This window comes from Pinus tabuliformis, chromosome 8 (assembly GCF_031772625.1).
Source record: "Pinus tabuliformis cultivar Carrire ecotype Pingquan chromosome 8, CPIR1, whole genome shotgun sequence".
NCBI classification, from domain to species: domain Eukaryota; kingdom Viridiplantae; phylum Streptophyta; class Pinopsida; order Pinales; family Pinaceae; genus Pinus; species Pinus tabuliformis.
Window position 1 is genome coordinate 1,873,497,877 of NC_142294.1, and position 12,018 is coordinate 1,873,509,894.

General features: G+C 38.1%; 1 long non-coding RNA gene across 1 annotated transcript in view; it reads left to right on the plus strand.

Moving 5' to 3' along the window:
• The window catches only part of LOC149243841 (uncharacterized), an 81,552-nt gene extending 74,288 nt beyond the window's left edge, over positions 1–7,264 (plus strand). Inside the window, exon 2 of the long non-coding RNA XR_016245805.1 lies at positions 7,212–7,264. This is a non-coding gene — a long non-coding RNA (uncharacterized LOC149243841). The remainder of the gene's footprint in view (positions 1–7,211) is intronic.
• Positions 7,265–12,018: the final 4,754 nt, after the last annotated feature.

Below are 12,018 nucleotides of genomic sequence, written 5' to 3' on the forward strand. Positions count from 1 at the left end.
AGGTGAGAACGAAAATCTTCATCTTCACATCTTCATATTTAGAATATGGGCGACACTTTCTTATACAGAGGCTGACATTCTGAAGGTGAGTTTCGACAGTAAAAGAATTGTTACCTTGAAAAGGAGGAAATTCATCGATGGCTTCACCCAAAACATAAGAATAACCATGCAGAGCCCCCTAAATGTTAGTAAATTCACAAGGAGAAAACAAGTCAAAATCCATGATGACTTGCTTAACGGGAAAAAGGTGGGCCAAATGGATATCAGAGAGAGAGAGATCCTTGCTCAAGAAAATCAAAACATCTATAAGATGTGAGCTTCTAGCAAAAATTATTGTAAGAAATGGAGTTGCCACTTGAGCATGAATCTCTCACAAAGTTTCCAAAGGTGAAACCCAAAAGTTAGTGGATGGAGGCAGATGGATATTGAGGGAGGGCTCCTTGTCTGGGATTAAATGAATGAATAAGTGGAGTCGCCACTAAACAGAAAGCCAACTAGAATGTCCAGGTACAGAAATTGAAGATGAAAGGATTAGATGAGAGAGATGATGAGAGTTAGGATGGTGAGAAAAGAAGAGACAAAATGACGCCAGAAAAATGCGATGAAATGTCGTAAAGTCGAGGTCCAATAAATTGGTCCTTGGTGCAATGCCAAGAAGTGTGGACTTTGCCGGCTCGAATGAGAGATGATAAATGAGAAGAATGATGAGGAAATTTCGTTGAAACGTCGAGAATAACATGTCCTCGGAAACGGCACCAAAAAATGTTGTTGCATAAAGTATCTAGGCACCGCGACAACGCTCAGAGTAAGGGCTGTCACTCTAATCCTTACTCACTCCGTTTAGACTCTCTCCTATATAAGTCAAGGGGGTAGTGCCTAAGATGAATGAATGAGGATAGCATGTGGAACACATGCTCTGGGAGACTTAAAGATGAACAACTTGGTGAATGTAAACAAGTCCTCGTTAACTGAGATGAACCCAAAAACCCAGTTAGAAAAGAAATGGTAGCCCAAAAACTTAAAAAAATTAGGAAATTTTGATTTAAAATGATGTGTTCCTTTGCTTCAGATTTATCCTTGAAACCTTATAAAAATTTCCAGATCTAAGATTTTTTAAACCGTTGGACTGCAAAAAATAGAATAATATCCCTGCAAAGTGATATTGAGGCCAGATCTTACCCTCCAGGGCCTAGATTTGGCTTCAAACATAAATTATCCTTCAGATTTGTACATGTAATGAAAAAAAAAACACCTAGAAACGATATATACAATGATAAAAAGACAAAAAACCTCAAAAAGACAGATAAATAATTACAACGTTTACAAACTGAAGGCTCTAAGTAGCCAGATCTATCATTAAGATGCACAGAAATTAAATAATTTTTTAAATTTTAAAGGAGGAGCTAACTCGAAACCCTTCGTGCATCACTAACAAAAATCTTATGATAAGCCCAGAGCTAATTTAGATGGACTCTTCAGAAAACATAAATCGGGAGTTGGTTGGTCCAACTGAAAACTTCTCCTAATGCCCGAGGATTTAAAATCCAGATTTCCTTGCAAAACTCAATTCAGCGATAAACAATAGAGCGATAAAATAATAATAAAATTCAGACAAGTAGATATACATGTTATTACGTTCAAAATTTAAATTCTTATTCAAACCCCAGCAACTGAGCAAGATACCTGTACTCAAATCACTCTTCATAAGTTATCATCAATGTCTTTAGAAACAATTATATATGAAAATAAAACATTTTACATTATTCCCATGAAGAGTATAACACCAGCAGAATTTTACCCCAAAGTCTTTTTTTATTATCTAGAAAAGATTACACAAGAGCCTCTTGCTAAGCACCTGACTCAAAGATTGATTGACAAATGACCTTCTATTTAAAGATAAATCCTCCAACGGCTAGTTCGAGTGATCCTCGTCAAAGTAATCTCGACTGTTGATGAAGATCAAAATTTCTTTTAATCTCATCCGTCGAAATATTTAATTTTTGAGGAAATTCGAAATTTTCATTTAAATGCATTTTAATTAACTAAATTTTTGAGTTAATTTCCCAAAAAATTTGACTTTGACTTAACCCCAGGGATCAAAAGTTTAAAATTTATCAAAATAATTAATTTACCTTAGTCCCTGGACCTCTTAAAATTTAATTTTTTAGGACCGACGAATTTTGCCTTTGGAGAATTTAAATTTACCTAAGACCTAGAATTAATTAAATTTCTGGCTTAGGATTTTAATTAATTTTTGGCTAGAAAATTTAATTAATTTACCTATGATGGGATAAATTATTTTTCCAACCCTCAAGACATTTTATATCACGATTTTCATATTTTTTTTACATCATAAGGGGGAAACCCATTTGTAAAAGACCCTCACAAACTACTCATTTATGTGACACAAATATAATCCAACAGAGCAAATAGTTTGTAATAAAATAACTTAACCAAATAGTTAAGATTATTCCCAAATCACTTTTACATAGACTCGATCTAGAACACTAGGACTCGCCTAAGATCCTAGCGACAAAATCCCTTCCAACTTTGGGGTATGACTAAAGGGGAAAACTCTGCCAACTATCCGAGAATGGATTAATGAGACAAAAAACCTCCCATAATGGAGATTGTCACTAGAAAGGTAGGTTTACCTAGGTCGTTTCATACATGACACCGGTATGGTGAAATTATTTACATTATACACATGCAGAATGGGTTTACATAACATTTTGTAAGTCAAGCTGATGATGATAACTAGACGGCATAGACACATCGATTAGGTGCTATCCCTTTTGCGAAAAAAGGGGGTGTATTGCTATGGGTTGTTGACACGTAGTGGTCAACAGGGCAAAAACGCCGTCCATTTAATCGCCATCAGGGGGAGCGATGGCGAATTTTATGAGCCCCCCCCTAGCAGGGGTTCAACGACAGTGCCTCCAAAGCTAAAAATAGATGAAAAGTTGCCTTGTAAAATATCGTATTTTCGTAGTCAATTTGGGTCGTTCATTAGGCGAATGATCTGATGGTAGAAGTTATGTTAATTTAGTGTTTTTTGCCCTAGAAGGCACCCCTTCAGTTTATATGATGGAATTGTATTGCAGTTGTGGATTATTCTTCTGAGTGAGAGAGAGAGAGAGGTGACAGTGTGAGACTGAAGAGGAAAGTATAATGGATTTGCTATTGGTTGTATCTCTTCATTTTGCTAGATAATATAAAAGGAAGGACTAGTTGTTTCTCCGTGTACGTAACCCAAATTGGGTGAACCACGTAGATCCGTGGCTCTCTTGTTTTATGCGTTTATGTATTTGTGTTTCCACAATATTATATGTATTTCATTTCTCCATTAATTAATTTTCTAACAAATTATCCATGTCCATTCTTCAAGTTGGTATTCATTGGGATTAGCACCCTATATCCATATCCTTGAGTCAAGGCCTCAAAAACTGACCATGGAGGTTGATGCAATTGAAAGAAAGTTAAAAGCATATGAAGCCATAATGAACGTAAAATGAAAAATATAGTTGAGGCAATTTACTTAACACAGACAAAATCCTAGCATGTGCTCTACCCCACCATTAACTATCACCGAGTTCCTTAAGAATTTAATGCTTCATCTACAAGAAATGAACTCTTGAATGTCCCAACCCTGATGAGTGAAACAGTGCTACATGTTCAAGGGATATTGGAAAGACATAAAAGCAAGCTTGGGTTCCTAATTTATGTACCAAATAAAGATAAATTAATAAAGTAAAAGGTGCACCAAAGGGGTGGAAAAGCAGGCTGAGGAAAGGGGTAACTCATACCACCATGATTGTTCCCTCCTTACATCGTTATACTCGGGATGTTGGACCCCCATTAGGTGGTCTCATGGTTGTAGCACCTTACTTGAAATCTCTACCACTCCATGACCACCATTATTACACACACGTATGGATTGATGGATTGACTTGGGACATGTCACTCCCCTTGGGTGTTGAAAGCATCTAATAGGGTTGTTGACCTAATAATTCCTAACATAAGTGAGGTAGCTTGCTTACAGATCTTGATCTAGTTAGACATTTGAAGGTGAGCTTTATGTGAAGTTTTCCTATGCCCCTAACATTAGATATGGTTCACCATGATGCTTTAATGGTTTTTATGTCCCTAATGAAGTTGATCTCACTTGATCTTGAGAGACTTTTTTCAGGTAGTGTTAGATATGTAGAAGGGATCCATTGATGAATGGTTTGATTCTTCTTTAGCACCTTCTAGTGGGTTCTTTAACCCTTTCTGATAGTAGACCCGACTTTTTGACCACATCATTAGCCCTCTAGAGATGAGCATTGGGTCTTGAATAGATTTCACATGATGCCACACCGCTTGATGAGCCTCTAGATGTTGAAATGCTAAGCCTAAAGGCTTGGTCTTTGGACTATTTGACGATGTATCTAAATGGACCCAAGACGCCCCTAGGTTGCCCTTGACCTTGTTTGATGGGTGATACCTTGTTTCAGAGCTCAAATGAGGAATTGGGAGGGCTAGTACATCCCTCTTTAATGCCAACACTTGCCCTTAAAGGTGACATGTCACTCTCACATGCATGAAAGGACGACATTGTGGTGGAGACTACTTTTCTCCCACATATGTGGAGTATTTTTGGCATTTTGTTATGTTCTAGAGCTATTTCAAGGTTGGCTTGTGATCTTTGACCTAGTTGAATGCTCAAGTAAACTTTTTTAGCGGATTTTTCTTGTAAAACTAGTGAAATAAGGGTTGGTTATTCTCCTATAAATAGAGGGAAGGCTTGTTTACTTATTCATCATCATTCATTATCACACTTCTCTCTCTTTGGAAGTGTGCACTAGTTTGTCTCTTTTCTACTTGGCCACAATGTGATTCTATGGTGCGAATTGCTCTTGGAGGAGGATTTTTGTTTGAAGTTGGTTTCTTGGGATTGATTGAAGAGATTCTTCTGGAAATTTTGCAAGTTTATTGCTTATATTCTATATTTTGCATGTTAGATTGTGTAAAATAGGGTTTCTATATGTGCCATGGTTAGAATTGCTACATTTATCTTGAAATATTGATTCCTTATCACATGCAAGATTGTTTTCCTTGAATCTTTCAAGAGAACTCTGAATTGTGCATCTCTTGAGTTTAAAATTTCCCTATTAAGGAAGTCGCTAGGGTTTGTAAGAAGAGGTTGTATCCCACTCTCCCTCTTCATCAAGGTTGTCTCCAATAAATTCACCCTAGGTAACTCCTTTGCCCATTTAGATTAAGGCACTAGTCTAGGTGGTGGTGATCGATCTCTCTACTTTAACTATTTTCTCTCCCTCATATCTAAAATTCTAGATATTTAGGGTTACGGTTAGGGTTTCTTTGAAATATTGCTACAAAGTAATTTTACTTGATGTGTTATTTCCCGTTAATTAGGAATTACATTAAATAATTGCGAAAAAAGGAAAATCTAGCATTTTCTTGCATTATAAAATCTTATTTCCAGGGATGACATCATCATTATATCATTGTTTTATGCATGTTTAAGCCGTAAAAACCCCATTGCAAGTCTTAAACCTTGCATATCTAACTGATAATGTCAATTCTTTGTTGATTGATCATTATAAGACTATTTATTCTAGTCGTTATATGACATTGCATACCCTATCGTTGAAAATCAATAAAACCCTCAATTATAGCAGCCCTCTAATTTGCTCGAGTGATATAAGGATAGAGTGCTTGTACTTTGGTAAAGGACATCTTAGCCCTCCTAGCTCTGCCAATACCCTATCTCAATCATTAGATATTATCCATCACATTGTGATTTACTTACCACTAAATGGCTGGAGAAAAGTTGTGGTGATAATGGTGGCTGATCTCTTGCTGCCACACGCTCTAGATTTTCCAAGTGAGGCTTTGCACTAGGTCTGCGCGATTTTGCAATGACTTGCCCAATTGATTGAAGGCAGTAGTCCTTGTGTGTCATTGAAATAAAATTTTCCATTTTTCTTATTTTCATGGTAAACTAGGGTTAGGGTTTGGTTAAATCGGCATTTTATAGCTTAATTACACCTATATATTATTGTCCTCAAATTAGGCATTGCATATGTAAATATTAAAAAGGTAAAATCTATCATTGAATGCAATTTTCACCTCTAGTTTTAGGGCTGATATCTAAGCTTTCTTTGCTGTTTTGTGCATTTTTAGCGATTAAAAACCTAGTGTTGAACAGTTGACCTACTGCTTGTTTACCCCATTTAATAGCCTTGAACCTTTTATTGACCACACCTTTAATAGGTTATATTCTATTGCTGTTGTAAACCTTTAATAGGTTATATTCTATTGCTGTTGTAAGTTTACATGATGTAAAAGGTGCATTCTCCCGAAACCCTAATTTATAACAACAATTCATAATTTGATGGTGGGTGGTGGGAAAACTAACCTGAAAATCTATTGAACCTATCTCAGCCTCCAAGGCTTAGCCAGTGGTTTCCTTCAATCCATCATCTCTCTCACCCCGAGCCTTTCTTTATTGAAGACCTTTCTAGAGTGTGTAATTTAGCAAACTCCTTAGATTCTAGAGAGTTGTTTGGCTAACTTCTAAGTTTTTCCAGGAAAGCCTCCCTCTTGAAGAAAATATCCAACTACAAAACAGCAGGTGAGAGGCCATTGAGATGACAGTGGTGGTTGATCTTGTTGTTGCCCTAGTCTTAGAGTTCCTAGTAAATATTTGCATTAGGGTACTAGATTTTGCAACAGGGATACAATTTTTTTTTGGGGTGCAAACCTCTACATGAACTGAACCTACTATGTCCTAGTTAGCATAAATCTGTCCTAGTGCATGGTATATTTTATATTGATAGGAATGATACACATAAACACCTGCAGGAGCATCTCTCTCACCTGAGATGTAAATCTTCTTGCTTCTCTCAAGGCGACAAGATTGCAATCTGATAAACTGCGAGTCTTTATCCTGAACATTGAGCTTTCTGCAATAAACAGAAGATATAACAAAATGAAAAGCTTATTATTTATGTCCACTCTTCCCATGAATTCATGGCTATCCTATCAGCTCATATGGAAACTCTGCTAGTTGCGTGTTGTGTAAGAATCGATATTAGCTTCTCATGCATCATTTCCTTTATATTTCTAAATTTTATTTCTTCATTCAAGTCTACTAATTGATGTTTTAAATATGTTCTTGAATTGGTTGTGTCAACTTTCTGCAGAACGATCATTCAAGGATTTCCTCACAAAAAGCAGGAAATGTTGAAAACAAGCATAACACAAACATTGCTAAGGTACAGCATAGTATGGCAGAGCTTGAGTGGTCTAAAAAACGTTACGGTGAGAAGGAAGATGACATCACATATTATGATTCCTTCAAGAAACGTGACAGCAAGGAAATCGAGGCGAATTTGCGGATGGTAAAGCTCGCCTTATTTTTGGATAATAGTATTGAAATGTGCGAGAAGCATGATTTTGCCAGTGATTACCATTCCCATCATAAGTGGATATATTCTGGCCGTACTTACAGTTACAGCAGACATGTAGAGCCACTGGATATTGCACATTATTATCTCACATCTAAAGGCATGGAAATCCCACTGATCTTCAGAAATGGATGGAAGAGAGAAAAAAACTCGCAGTTCAAGAGCTCATACAACTCGTATAAAGTTTGCATTCATGCTTTTGGGCATATGTGAAAGAGGCTTTGAAACACCTCAAACATTCAAGATTTCTAGCTTTTGGTGTTGGAAAAGACTTCTAGCTTTGGTGTTGGAAAATTTCAAACAAGACCAACACCAAAAGCTAGAAATTCTTGAAATGTTTGAAGGCTACAAGGATGATCTATGACTGCAAAATTTCTTATTGCACATTATTATCCCAAGGTAACAGAAACAGCAAACTATCTTTCAGATGAAAAACCCACTTGTCATGAAGTTCTTCATAACTGGATGAAAGAGAAATAAAAAACGCGCAGTTTAGGAGCTTATGCTTCACTCAGGACTCTTGCTTTACGTAAAAGAGGCTTTCAAACATTTCAAAACTTTCTGGCTTTTGGCGTTGGAAAAGGCTTTCTAGCTTTTGGCGTTGGAAAATCCCAAACAAGACCAACACCAAAAGCCAGAAAGTCTTGAAATGTTTCAAGGCTATATGACAAGGATGACCAATGATTGCTAAATTTTTTCATGCGTTCTTGTACGGCGGAAGCAAGCAGTTTCATGATGCGGTGGACAAAATAAAAAAATTACAAGAAAATCAATCTGCTATCCTTTATATAAGCTGATCCAAATTGAAATTTGGAAGAGCTGAATTTGCAAGCTATGTGAATGAAAAATCTATTTCTAATTTTAAGGGCCTTCCAATTAGAATTGTTTCCTTGCTTTTGAGATGTGAAGAAGAGGACCTCTTAATTAGGCTGTTTGTTTAATTAGGTTGTTTGTTTGGTTGTTGAGATATAATTTTGTTGTGTAACTTTGAGAAGGGGAAATTTCTTCTGATGAGGTCGTTAGTTTTCTTGAGGAAAACAACCATTTTCCAATTAGGTTACTTGATTTGCTTTTGAAATGCCATTTGTCCTTGAGGAAGAGGATGTTTTTTCAATTAGGTTGTTTATTTTATTTTTAATTGCTTTCCAATGGTTAATAATATATTTTGTTTTAAAATGTTATGATCCAAATTTATAGAGAAATAAACTATATACATTTCTGTAAATTTGGAATTTTTTTTGCACACGACGAATTTCTTACCCCCACAAATAAAATAGTCTCATGTAATAATTTAATAATTAACTTCACCGTAACTTTAAAATTAAGTTATTGTTATTATTTTTCATTAAATATAACTCCTCTCTAAAAAAACCCTCTTAATCAGGTTGGTTTGTTTTCAAGATTGAATTTCCTTTAGTTTGTTTAATATAACCTGATGCTTGTAATGTTTCTCTGGGCCAATTTTAAAATGTGAGAGATCATTAAAGATTGGAAAATATTTGTGCATTGCATTTTTTCATATTCCCAAATTATTATTTTTTTTTCTGCAAATTTGTATAATGCAAGATTGTATAATGCAAGATGCTGAGAAAGAGAAAGAACAATTTTTTGGATCATGTTTTCATATTAAAAATTGAGATAGTTTGAATATTAAAAGTTCTACGCTCTAACAATGTCATTTTAATAAATACTTATATTTACATCTATGTTTTAACAATGTCATTTTAATAAATACTTATATTTAAACTATGTTTGTTTTTTTATTTGTGTGTTTAAAATATCAAGAATTGACATTTAATAAATACTTATATTTACATCTATGTTTGTTTTCTTTATTTGTGAGTTTAAAATATCAAGAGTTGATATTTTTGTTTAATCTTGGTAGGTCGAAAATTATTTAATAGTTTTTCTATTGAGAAGTAAAACCACATTGTTTTTTTTGAGTTTGTGGTTCACAGACACTTTCGGTCAGCGGGTGGTGTAACGCCCTGCGGTTGTGCACAGGCGCGCGCACCTTCGAACCTTGAAAATCGACTAAGTATGACCGCCATCGTGTGTGAGCGCGCGTGTAGTGGAGAGTTTGCGAAGTTTATATGCGATGGGCGGACAACACCCACACTTGGACGAGCCGACATGGGAGGCGAACGAAGTATGGGCGCTTATGTTAATATTTAGGAGGTCGGCCGACGATGGAGTTGCGACCTCGCTCTCATATATATTGGAGAGGATTGCGATTCATTTAACCATCGACGGAACAACCAACGCACTTCGCTACATATCGCACAACGGTGTGCGCACTTAGGTGAAGGCGCAGGTTGATATCGCTGCAACTCGGGTATGAGCCCGCCGAGACGGGCGAAGGTATTGGCCGCGGTAGGGTAGTGTGTGTGGGCGCCTACCGCACGGAAGTCGCATTGGATTTGGGTTGTGGCTTGGGCAAGGGTCGTGCACGGGTGCGCCCGCCCGCCCAACGCCGAATTACGTGAACTTGTAACATTGTATTATTGTATTCTTGGTGGAGTCTTGACAGACCGCCGTGCGCTCTTGCACGGGCGGGCGCCCTCCCTTTTATTGGACGCCGGTTGAGCGCGGCTCCCGGTCATGTAAAATTCCGCATATATAATAAAAGATCATTTATTATTATTATTGCCGAGTTGTATTATTATCTTTATATTGTTGATGGTTTCCGCACATTAATAATATGAATTCATGTTTATTATGAATTGTTGAAGGCGTAGTTCGCAAAGTTAATTAACGGTGAACAAGTTATTAACTTAGGCGGTGCCGCACCCGCTCAATTAAACGAAAAAAGAATTGGGGGCGTGACAGGTGGTATCAGAGCGGATTCAGGGTTGATGAAGCTTGATAGAGCAGGGTTGCTCATGACAGGTGAAGCTGATTCAGGGTTGAAGAAGCTTGATGAACAAGGAAGAGTTATGGAGAAATCGTGGATGAACAGTCTGGGTTTCGTGGACTTGATGGTTCATGGCAAGACCATTCAAGCTCTGGTGGACACGGGGGCCACTCATAACTTCATGACGACACGGTTGGCAAAAGAGGTTGGACTGATGATCTTCCCATCGAATATGGAAGTCAAGGCAGTGAACTCTAGAGCTAAAGTGGCGGGTTTGGTACACGAAGTACCTGTGCAGATAAAAGACTGGAAGGGTCAGTTGGACTTCACGGTGATGGAGATGAACGACTTTGATATGATACTCGGACAGGATTTCTTGAAGGGCAACAAGGCTATTGTTGTCCCCTTCTGTGATGAGGTGGTGCTGGTTGGACAATCACAAACTTGGACTTTTCCCACTCATAGGCAAAGGAAGGAAGTCAAGGTGCAGCATGTTTCGGCACTGAGTTTGGAGAAGGCTATGAAGGAGTCAGATATGGAGACATATGCGGTGATGTTCAAGGATGTCGAAGGTGATGGAGTGGGGACGCCTGTTCCAGCTGAGATATCTGATGTGCTTACCAAGTATGCGGATTTGATGCCTGATGAGCTTCCGAAGAAACTTCCACCAAGACGTGCAGTGGACCATAGCATTGAGCTTGAGCCAGGAAAGCAACCCCCGGCTAAAGCACCTTATCGGTTGTCAGGGCCTGAGTTGGAGGAATTGAAACGACAGTTAAAGGAGTTAACTGAGGCAGGTTTCATTAGGCCTTCAAGGTCCCCTTATGGAGCTCCGGTATTGTTCCAACGGAAGAAGGATTTGAATGAGCTATGGATGTGATGTGATTACATTGAACAAGCAGATGGTAAGGAACATGTATCCTTTGCCATTGGCTGTTGATTGCTTTGATAAGCTTGCGAAAGCCCAAGTGTTTTCCAAGCTAGACTTGAGGCATGGGTATTATCAAGTGCGGATAGCTGAAGGAGACGAGAAGAAGACCGCGATAGTAACAAGGTATGGTAGCTTTGAGTTCCTTGTTATGCCATTCGGTTTGTGCAATGCTCCTGCTACGTTTTGCACTTTGATGAACGATGTTCTACGACCATACTTGGATTCGTTCGTAGTAGTGTACTTGGACGATATAGTGGTGTTCAGTGACAACATGGAGGATCATAAGAAGCACTTGGCGATGGTGTTCGAGGCACTGAGAACAAATCAGTTGTTCTTGAAGAAGTCTAAGTGTGTGTTCGCTCAGACCGAGATTCCGTTCCTTGGGCATATTGTTGGTCAAGGGTACATACGGATGGAGCCGAGTAGGGTGAAGGCGATTGAGGACTGGGTTGAACCGAAGAATGTCCATGGGATGAGGGTGTTTTTGGGCATGACCAACTACCAACGGAAGTTTGTAGAGGGGTACTCCAAGGTGACATCGGCACTGACAGACTTATTGAAGAAAGACAAGAGGTCGAGTTAGACGAACAAATGTCAAGAGGCATTTGATGACTTGAAGAAGAGGATGGTTACAACACCGATACTGAAGTTGCCTGACTTCGAGAGACCATTTGAGGTGCACACTAATGCTTCGGATTTTGCCATAGGAGGAGTTCTTATGCAGGATGGGCATCCAGTGGCATATGAGAGTCGGAAGT